The following is an 8,835-nucleotide window of genomic DNA, read 5'->3' as shown; positions in this document are numbered from 1 at the left end:
TAATTAATAATTGCTGTTTTTAAAAAAGCAGGAAATATTCGTATCAGCTTTTATTTGATCCATGTGAGTAAAAGACATACAGCTGAACAATTAAATATTTGGTGATAAAGAGGAATAATTTGAAAATACAGTGGCATATATTCATTTGGCTTTATCTGGTAAAATCCTGAAAGATAGGTTGTATGTTTGATTTTTAAATTTCAAAGTAACCACAGTGCCTCGTTTTCTAATTTCTTAAGAAATACTTGAAATTAGGAAGGCTTTGTCTTCATCAGATACAGCAGTATTTAATTCATTTTATGTTGTGTTTTTGCATTTTTTAAAGCGGTACACCTCACTAGTATAATGTCTTTCTTTGGCATTTAGTTCAGGCCTTTAACATGAAGAAAACTAGTACTAGTAAAATAATATTCTGCTTTTTATGTAAATAGTTCACTTGAGCCCAGCTACTGAATGGCTCCAGAAGGAAGGAACCAGAATGAGATAATCATGCCCATAATGAAGATTAATTGCCATCCATTCCTGTGAAGGCAATGAAAGAATAGCAGTTAATATGTAGGACCCTGACCGAGAAGAAAAATGTGTTTCTATAAATGCATTAACAACAAAAGGAGGTCTAATCTCCATCCTTTATTTGATGGGGGGGGGAAACATAGAGACAAAGGATGAGGAAAAGTCTGAGGTACTTAATACCTTCTTTGCCTCAGTCTTTAATAGTAAGACCAGTTGTTCTCAAGGTACCCAGCCCTCTGAGCTGGGAGACAGAGACAGGGAGCAGAATGGAGCCCCTATAATCCAAGGGGAAATGCTTAGCAACCTGCTACACCACTTCTTAGACACACACAAGTCTATGGGGTCAGATGAGATACACCCAAGGGCACTGAGGGAGTTGTAGAAGTGCTTACCAAGCCACTTTCCATCATTTACCAGCAGTCCTGGCTAACCGGGGAGGTTCCAGCTGACTGGAGGCTAGCAAATGGAACCCCCATCTACAAGAAGGACCAGAAGGAGGATCCAGGGAACTACAGGCCTGTCAACCTGACCTTGGTGCCAGAGAAGGTTATGGAGCAGATCATGTTGAGTGCCATCACATGGCACATACAGGACAACAAGGTGATCAGGTCCAGTCAGCATGCATTTTGGAAAAGCAGGTCCTGCTTGACTAATCTGATCCCTTCTGTGACAAGGTGACCTGCTTAGTGGATGAGAGAAAGACTGTGGATGTTTACCTGGACTTCAGTAAAGCCTTTGATACCATTTCCCACAGCATTCTCCTGGAGAAACTGGCTGCTGTACGCTTTGCTGGGTAAAACACTGGATGGTTGGTTGGGCCCAAAGAGTTGTGCTGAATGGAGTTAAATCCAATTGGTGGCCAGTCACAAGCGGTGTTCAAGTACTGGGGTCAGTATTGAGGCCAGTTCAGTTTAATATCTTTATCAGTGATCTGCACCAGGGGATCGAGTGAGTTTGCACATGATACTAAGTTGGGTGGGAGTGTTGATCTGCTTGAGGGCAGAAAGGCTCTATAGAGGGACCTGGACAGGCTGGATCGATGAGCTGAGGCCAATTGTATGAGGTTTAACAAGGCCAAGTGTTGCATCCTTGTATCCAAAAGTGTTAATGGTCCGTGGCTGAAAACAGATAAGAGAGGAATGCAAGCTTTTGAAGAAACAGAACACTGGGAGGCACCTGGAATTTGTACACACCACAGAGGAAGGTAGAAGCAACCCTTGGTGGGATCAGCACCTGAACAGCGGCTGCACAGAAAGGGCAGCCAAAGGACAGAGGGAGGTAGAAGAAGATAGATGAAGTAACACCAGGGGGGGCGTCATGTACCCCAGACCCAATTGGTTGTGCATGCGTTTTTGGCCTCGTTTTATGCAACCTGGGAGGGACAACTTGTGACACAGGCCAGCCCCCTCTGTCAGAACTCTGTCCCTCTGCCAAGAATATATAAACCAGGATTTTCCTGAGGGCATGGGGCCTAGTGCATCGCTAAGGTCACTGTTGCTTCCATGGGGATGCCCATGTAAAGTGCTGCGCCTGCTGACTGCCTCTTGCACCACATGATGCTACTGTGGGTCTTCATCCCTGTTGGGTTGGTATATATAAACTTTAATGAGTAGTACCGCTTTTGCTTTGTGTAGGGAATTAGTAGCTTAATAAATTGCATATGCTTATCTTATCAGTGTGTTCATGTGTCTCCCCTTTTAAGCCACTAAAGGAATCCCCGATCCCACTCTAAAACAGTCCTGCACTTGGGTTACAATAACTCCATGCAATGCTACAGGCTTGGGGAAGAGTGGCTGGAAAGCTGCCTGACAGAAAAAAAAACTAGGGTGCTGGTTGACAGCTGGCTGAACATGAACCAGAAGTGTAGATGGGTGTCATATTTGCCACCCTCCAGTTCACTGGGACTTCCCCAGTTTGCCAAGACTTCTGGTAAATGATGGAAAGAGGCTTGGTGAGAACATCTGCCAGCTCCTTCAGTACTCTTGGGTGCAACCCATCTGGCCCCATAGACTTGTGTATGTTTAAGTGTTGCTGCAGGTCCCTGACCATTTTCTCTTTGATTGAGAAGGCTTCATTCTGTCCCCTCTCCCTATCCTCCAGCCCAGGGGGCTGGTTGTCCAGGGAACAACTAGTTCTACTGGTAAAGACTGAGGCAAAGAAGGTGTTAAGCACCTCAGCCTTTTCCTCATCCTTTGTCACTAAGTTTCCCCCCACATCCAATAAAGGATGGAGATTTTCCCAAGTCCTCCTTTTGCTGTTGATATATTTATAGAAAGATTTTTTTGTTGTCCTTAATAGCAATGTGCTCTTGTGGCCAAGAAGGCCAATGGCATCCTGGGGTGTATTAGAAAGGGGGGGGTTGGTAGGTCAAGAGAGGTTCTCCTCCCCCTCTATTCTGCCCTGGTGAAGTCACATCTGGAATATCGTGTCCAGTTCTGGGCCCCTCAGTTCAAGAAGGACAGGGAACTGCTTGAAAGAGTCCAGCGCAGAGCCACAAAGTGGAACATCTCCCTTATGAGGAAAGGCTGAGGGAGCTGGGTCTCTTTAGCTTGGAGAAGAGGAGACTGGGGAGCAACCTCATCAATGTTTATAAATACATTAAGGGGGAGTGTCAGGACGATGGAGCCAGGCTCTTCTCAGTGATGTCTGGTGATAAGACAAGGGGCAACAGGTGCAAGCTGGAGCATAGGAGGTTCCACGTAAACATGAGGAAAAACTTCTTTACTGTGAGAGTGACAGAACACTGGAACAGGCTGCCCAGAGAGGTTGTGGAGTCTCCTTCACTGGAGACATTCAAAACCCACCTAGATGCATTCCTGTGTGATGTACTCTAGGTGATCCTGCTCTGGCAGGGGGGTTGGACTAGATGATCTTTTGAGGTCCTTTCCAACCCCTAAGATTCTGTGATTCTGTGTAGCTAGATTGAGTTCTAGTTGGGCTTTGGGTCTCCTAATTTTCTTCCTGCATAGCCTCACTACATCTTTGTAGTCCTCATGAGAGGCCTGCCCCCTCTTCCAAGGGCCATAAACTCTCCTTTACTTCCTGAGTTCCAGCCAATGGTTTCTATTCAGCCAGGCCAATCTTCCTCACTAACTTGTCTTTTGGCACATGGGAATAGCATGCTCCTGCGCCTTTAAGACTTCTTTTTTTAAGTATGTCCAGCCTTCCTGGACTCCTTTATCCTTCAGGACTGTCCCCCAAGAGATTTTGTTGACCAAAGTCTGTCCTCTGGAAGTCCATGGTGGCAGTTCTACTGACCCCCCCTCTGTACTTCCCCAAGGATTGAAAACACTATCATTTCATGATCGCTAGGCCCTAGATGGCCTCTGACCAGTTCTTCTCTGTTCACAAGGAGCAGGTCCAGGAGGGCACCTTTCCTGGTCGGTTCCTTCACCAGTTGTGTCAGGAAGTTATCTTCCACACAGTTCAGGAATCTCCGGGATTGTTCTCTCTCTGCTGTATTGTATTTCCAGCAGACATCTGGGAAGTTGAAGTCTTCCATGAGAACAAGGTGTAGCAATCGCGAAACCTCTCCTAGCTTTTTATAAAATATTTCATCTGCCTCTTCATCCTGGTTGGGTGGTCTATAACAGACTTCCACCACCATATAAGCCTTGTTGCCCTTCCCCCTAGTTCTTACTCATAAGTACTCATCACCCTCATTAATATGCAGGCATTCATATGTCTCCCTAATATAGAGGGCAATCTCACCACCTCTTCTTCCTCGTCTATCCCTTCTGAAAAGTTGGTAGCCACTGATCACAACACTCCAGTTGTATAAGTCATCCCACCAGGTTTCTGTGATGGCAGCTATATCACAGTTTTCCTACCACACAACAGCCTCCAACTCCTGTTTATTGCCCATGCTATGTGAATCAATGTAGATGCACTTCAGCTGGGCTAATGATCCTTTTTCGGGGGAGAAGCCCTAATACCTACCTGACTATTCTCAGCCACTTCCACAATTACTAACCTGTCAATGAGCCTTTTATTTTTGCTGCCGCATGGATCAACATCCCCCACCTCCACTGAGACAGCAGATTGAAAGGCCTTACCAGCACACCGTTCCACAAGCACCGGTCTGCCACACACAGGCTCCCCTGCGGTCAGCCCAGTCCCATCCCCTTCCCACTTCGAGTTTAGTTTAAAGACCTTTCTATGAGCCCTGCCAATTCATGCGTGAGGATCCTTTTTCCTCTTTGAGATAGCTGAACCCCATCTGTTGCCAGTAGACCCAGTACCATGTAAACCTCCCTGTGATCAAAAAACCCAAAATTCTGTCAGTGGCACCAGCCTCTAAGCCATGTGTTGGTCATGTGTTATCCTGTTTCTTTCAGTACACTTCCCTGCCACTGAAGGGACTGAGGAAAACACTACCTGTGCTTCCGATTTTGCAACCAATCTCCCTAATGACCTGAAGTCCTTTTTAATTGCTTTTGAACTTCTCTCTGTGATTTCATCACTACCAACTTGGATAACCAAAAGCAGGTAGTAGTCTGAGGGCTGCACTAGACCAGCAAGTTTCCTACTAATATCGCTAACCCAGGCTCCAGGGAGGCAGCAGACTTCCCTGTGGGAGGGATCTGGTCGACATGTGGGGCCCTCAATTCCCATCAGAACCTACCACGATTACCCTCCTTTTTTTCCATTCCCCCTCATCTCTTCAGTCCCCTCCTCTTACCTGGTGGCAGGAGAGTAGGAGATCCTGTGCTTCATGTAGAACTTAGTGAGGTGGGTGCTGTTCTCTTTTCCCAAGTAACAAGTGATAGGATGAGAGGAAACATCCTCAATTTGTGCCAGGGGAGGTTTAGATTGGATATTAGGAAAAATGTCTTCACTGAAAGGGTTGTATTGCATTGGAAAAGGCTGCCCAGGGAAGTGGTGGAGTCACCATCCCTGGAGGTATTAAAAAGACATGTAGATGTGGTGCTTAGGGCCATGGTTTAGTGGTGGATTTAGCAGTACTAAGTTAATGGTTGGACTCAATGATCTTAAGGGTATTTTCCAAGCTAAATCATAGAATCCTAGAATCCTAGAATCATAGGGGTTGGAAGGGACCTCTGAAGATCATTGAGTCCAACCCCCCTGCTGCAGCAGGAACACCTAGGGAAGATCACACAGGAACACATCCAGACAGGTCTTGAAAGTCTCCAGAGAAGGAGACTCCACAACCTCCCTGGGCAGCACGTTCCAGTGCTCCATCACCCTCACAGTAAAGAAGTTTTTCCTCATGTTGAGGTGGAACTTCCTGTGTTGCAGCTTGGTGCTGTTTCCCCTCATCCTATCACAGGGCACCACTGAAAAGAGACTGGCCCATTCCTGACATCCACCCTTCAGATATTTGTAGACATTAATAAAGTCCCCTCTTAGTCTTCTCTTCTCAAGACTAAACAGCCCCAGGTCTCTTAGCCTTTCCTCATATGACAGATGTTCCAGTCCCTTAATCATCCTTATAGCCCTTTGTTGGACTCTTGCCAGCATATCCCTGTCCCTCTTGAACTGGGGAGCCCAGAACCGGACACAATACTCCAGATGTGGTCTTATGAGGGCAGAGTAGAGGGGGAGGAGAACCTCCTTCGACCCGCTGGACACGCTGTTCTTAATACATCCCAAGACACTATTGGCTCTCTTGGCCACAAGGGCACATTGCTGTCCCATGGATAACTTGTCCACCAGGACCCCAAGGTCCTTCTCCATGGGGCTGCTTTCTAGCAGGTCAACCTATACTGGTGCATGGTGTTTTTTTCTCCCCAGGTGCAGGACTCTACACTTATTCTTGTTGAACCTCATGAGGTTCATCTTTGCCCAGCTCTCCAGTCTGTCTCGATCTCACTGAATGGCTGAACAGCCTTCAAGTGTATCAGCCAATCCTCCCAGGTTCGTATCATCAGCAAACTTGCTGAGGACACACTCCATCCCCTCATCCAGGTCATTGATGAATATGTTGAATAAGACTAGGCCCAGTATTGGGCCCTGGGGAACACCACTAGTCACAGGTCTCCAACTGGACTTTGCACCGTTGATCACAAACCTCTGGGCTCTATTGTTTAGCCAGTTCTCGATCCATCTCACTGTCCACTCCTCTAACTCACACTTCCTGAGCTTATCCACAAGGATGTTATGGGAGACAGTGTCAAAAGCCTTGCTAAGGTTGAGGAAGACTAGAATGCTAGAACAGTCTAGCAATGACTTCTGCCAGTTCACTCAGCACACATGGATGAATCACATCAGGGCCCATGGATATGTAGATGTCCAGTTTCCTTAACTGATCTTTAAATCAATCTTCTTCAATCAAGGTAAAGTTTTCCTCACTCCTGACTTCTTCTGTGGTCTGGAAGGTTTGGGAGTCCTGAGGGTCAGCCTTAGCAGTAAAGATCGACGCAAAGAAGGCATTAAGTAACTCCATGTTCTCCGTATCCTCTGTCATGAGGGCACTCGCTTCATTCAGCAGTGGGCCCACATTTCCTCTGGTCTTCCTTTTACCTCCAATGTACTTGAAGAAGCCTTTCTTGTTGTCCTTGACTTCCCTTGCCAGTCTTAATTCTAAGGAGGCCTTAGCTTTCCTAGTTGTATCCCTACACCCTCTGACCGCATTCTTTTATTAATCCCAAATGGTCAATCCCTTCTTCCATGATCTATAAACTTCTTTCTTCTACTTAAGTTTATTCAGAAGTTTCCTACTCAACCATGCAGGTTTCCTGGCTCTCTTACTTGATTTCTTACTCTTCGAGACATTTCGATCTTGAGCTTGGATGAGGTGGTGCTTTAATATTAACCAACACTCTTGGGCCCCCTTTCCTTCCAGTACCCTATCCCATTGGATTTCTCCAAGTAGTTCCTTGAAAAGGCCAAAGTTAGCTCTTCTGAAATCCAGGGTTTTGACCCTGCTTGGTGCTCGGTAGCTGCTGCACATGATTCTGAACTCTACCATCTCATGGTCACTACAACCAAGGCTGCCCCCAACCTTAATGTCTTCTACCAGTCCCTCTTTGTCAATACTAGGTCTAGTAGTACACCTCTCCTTGTTGGTTCCTCCACCACCTGATTCAAAAAGTTATCATCAATGCACTGGAGGAACCTCCTGGACTGTACCTGCCTGGCTGTGTGGTCTTCCCAGCAGATATCAGGATGATTGAAGTCCCCCATGAGGACCAAGACCTGTGATTGTGAGGCGACTCTCAGCTGTCTGTAGAAGGCCTCATCCCCATCCTGATCCGGTGGCCTGTAATAAACACCCACAACCATGTCCCTCGTATTAGCCTGCCCCTTAATCTTTACCCATAGGCTCTCAACCTTCATCTGCCCCCAGGGACAGCTCAATACATTCCAGGTGCTCTCTCACATAAAGAGCAATTCCACCACCTTGCCTTGCTGGTCTATCTTTCCTAAAAAAGATGTACCCATCTGTGACAGTGCTCCAATCATTTGAGCTATCCCACCATGTCTCAGTGATTGCAATGAGATCATAGCCGTGCGACTGCACACAGATCTCTAGTTCTTCCTGTTTATTCCCCATGCTGTGTGCATTAGTGTATAAGCATTTCAGAGAGGGAAAAATACTTGCATTATGCCCCACAAGTGCTGAGCCACAACACCCAGGCACCTCTCTAGCAAGCCCAGTTGTATCCCCATCCCCCTTCAAATCTGGTTTAATGCTCTCTGGATGAGCCCAGGTAACTCTTGTCCTCTTGTTACCCCCAGGCTCATTTCCAGCGGGCCTGGTTTTATCCCCTACCCCCTTCAAACCTAGTTTAAAGCCCTCTCAATGAGCCCTGCTAACTCCTGGCCAAGAATCCTTTTCCCCCTTGTTGATAGTTATACACTATTTTTTGCTAACAGACCCGGTGCCGTGTAAATATCTCTGTGACTGAAAAACCCAAAATTCATCTGATGGCACCAGCCTCTAAGTCATTTGTTAATCAGCCATGTTTTCCTAATCCTTTCAGCTTTTCCTGCCACTGAAGGAACTGAGGAAAAGACCACCTGTGCTCCTGATCCTGCAAGCATTCAGCCCAGTTCTCTGAAATCCCTTTTCATCACCCTAGGACTTGCCTTGGCAACCTCACTGGTGCCCACCTGCATAACCACTAGTGGGTAGTAATCAGAGGGCTGCACCAGGCCTGGGAATTTCTTGGTGATATCACTAACCTGGGTCCCAGGAAGGCAGCAGACCTCCCTGTGGGATGTTTAGACTTATGTGGGGAAGAAAAGAACAGTTTCCCACATCAGCATACGGGGCCCTCAGTTCCCTTCAAAAGAGAATTACCTTCCTTTTATTGTTAAGAGAGGCAGTCCTAATGTTTGGGGCTCTTTCATTCTATG

The sequence above is a fragment of the Apus apus genome, chromosome W (assembly GCF_020740795.1).
Source record: "Apus apus isolate bApuApu2 chromosome W, bApuApu2.pri.cur, whole genome shotgun sequence".
Classification (NCBI taxonomy): Eukaryota; Metazoa; Chordata; class Aves; order Apodiformes; family Apodidae; genus Apus; species Apus apus.
Note: the sequence above shows the minus strand (reverse complement) of the source record.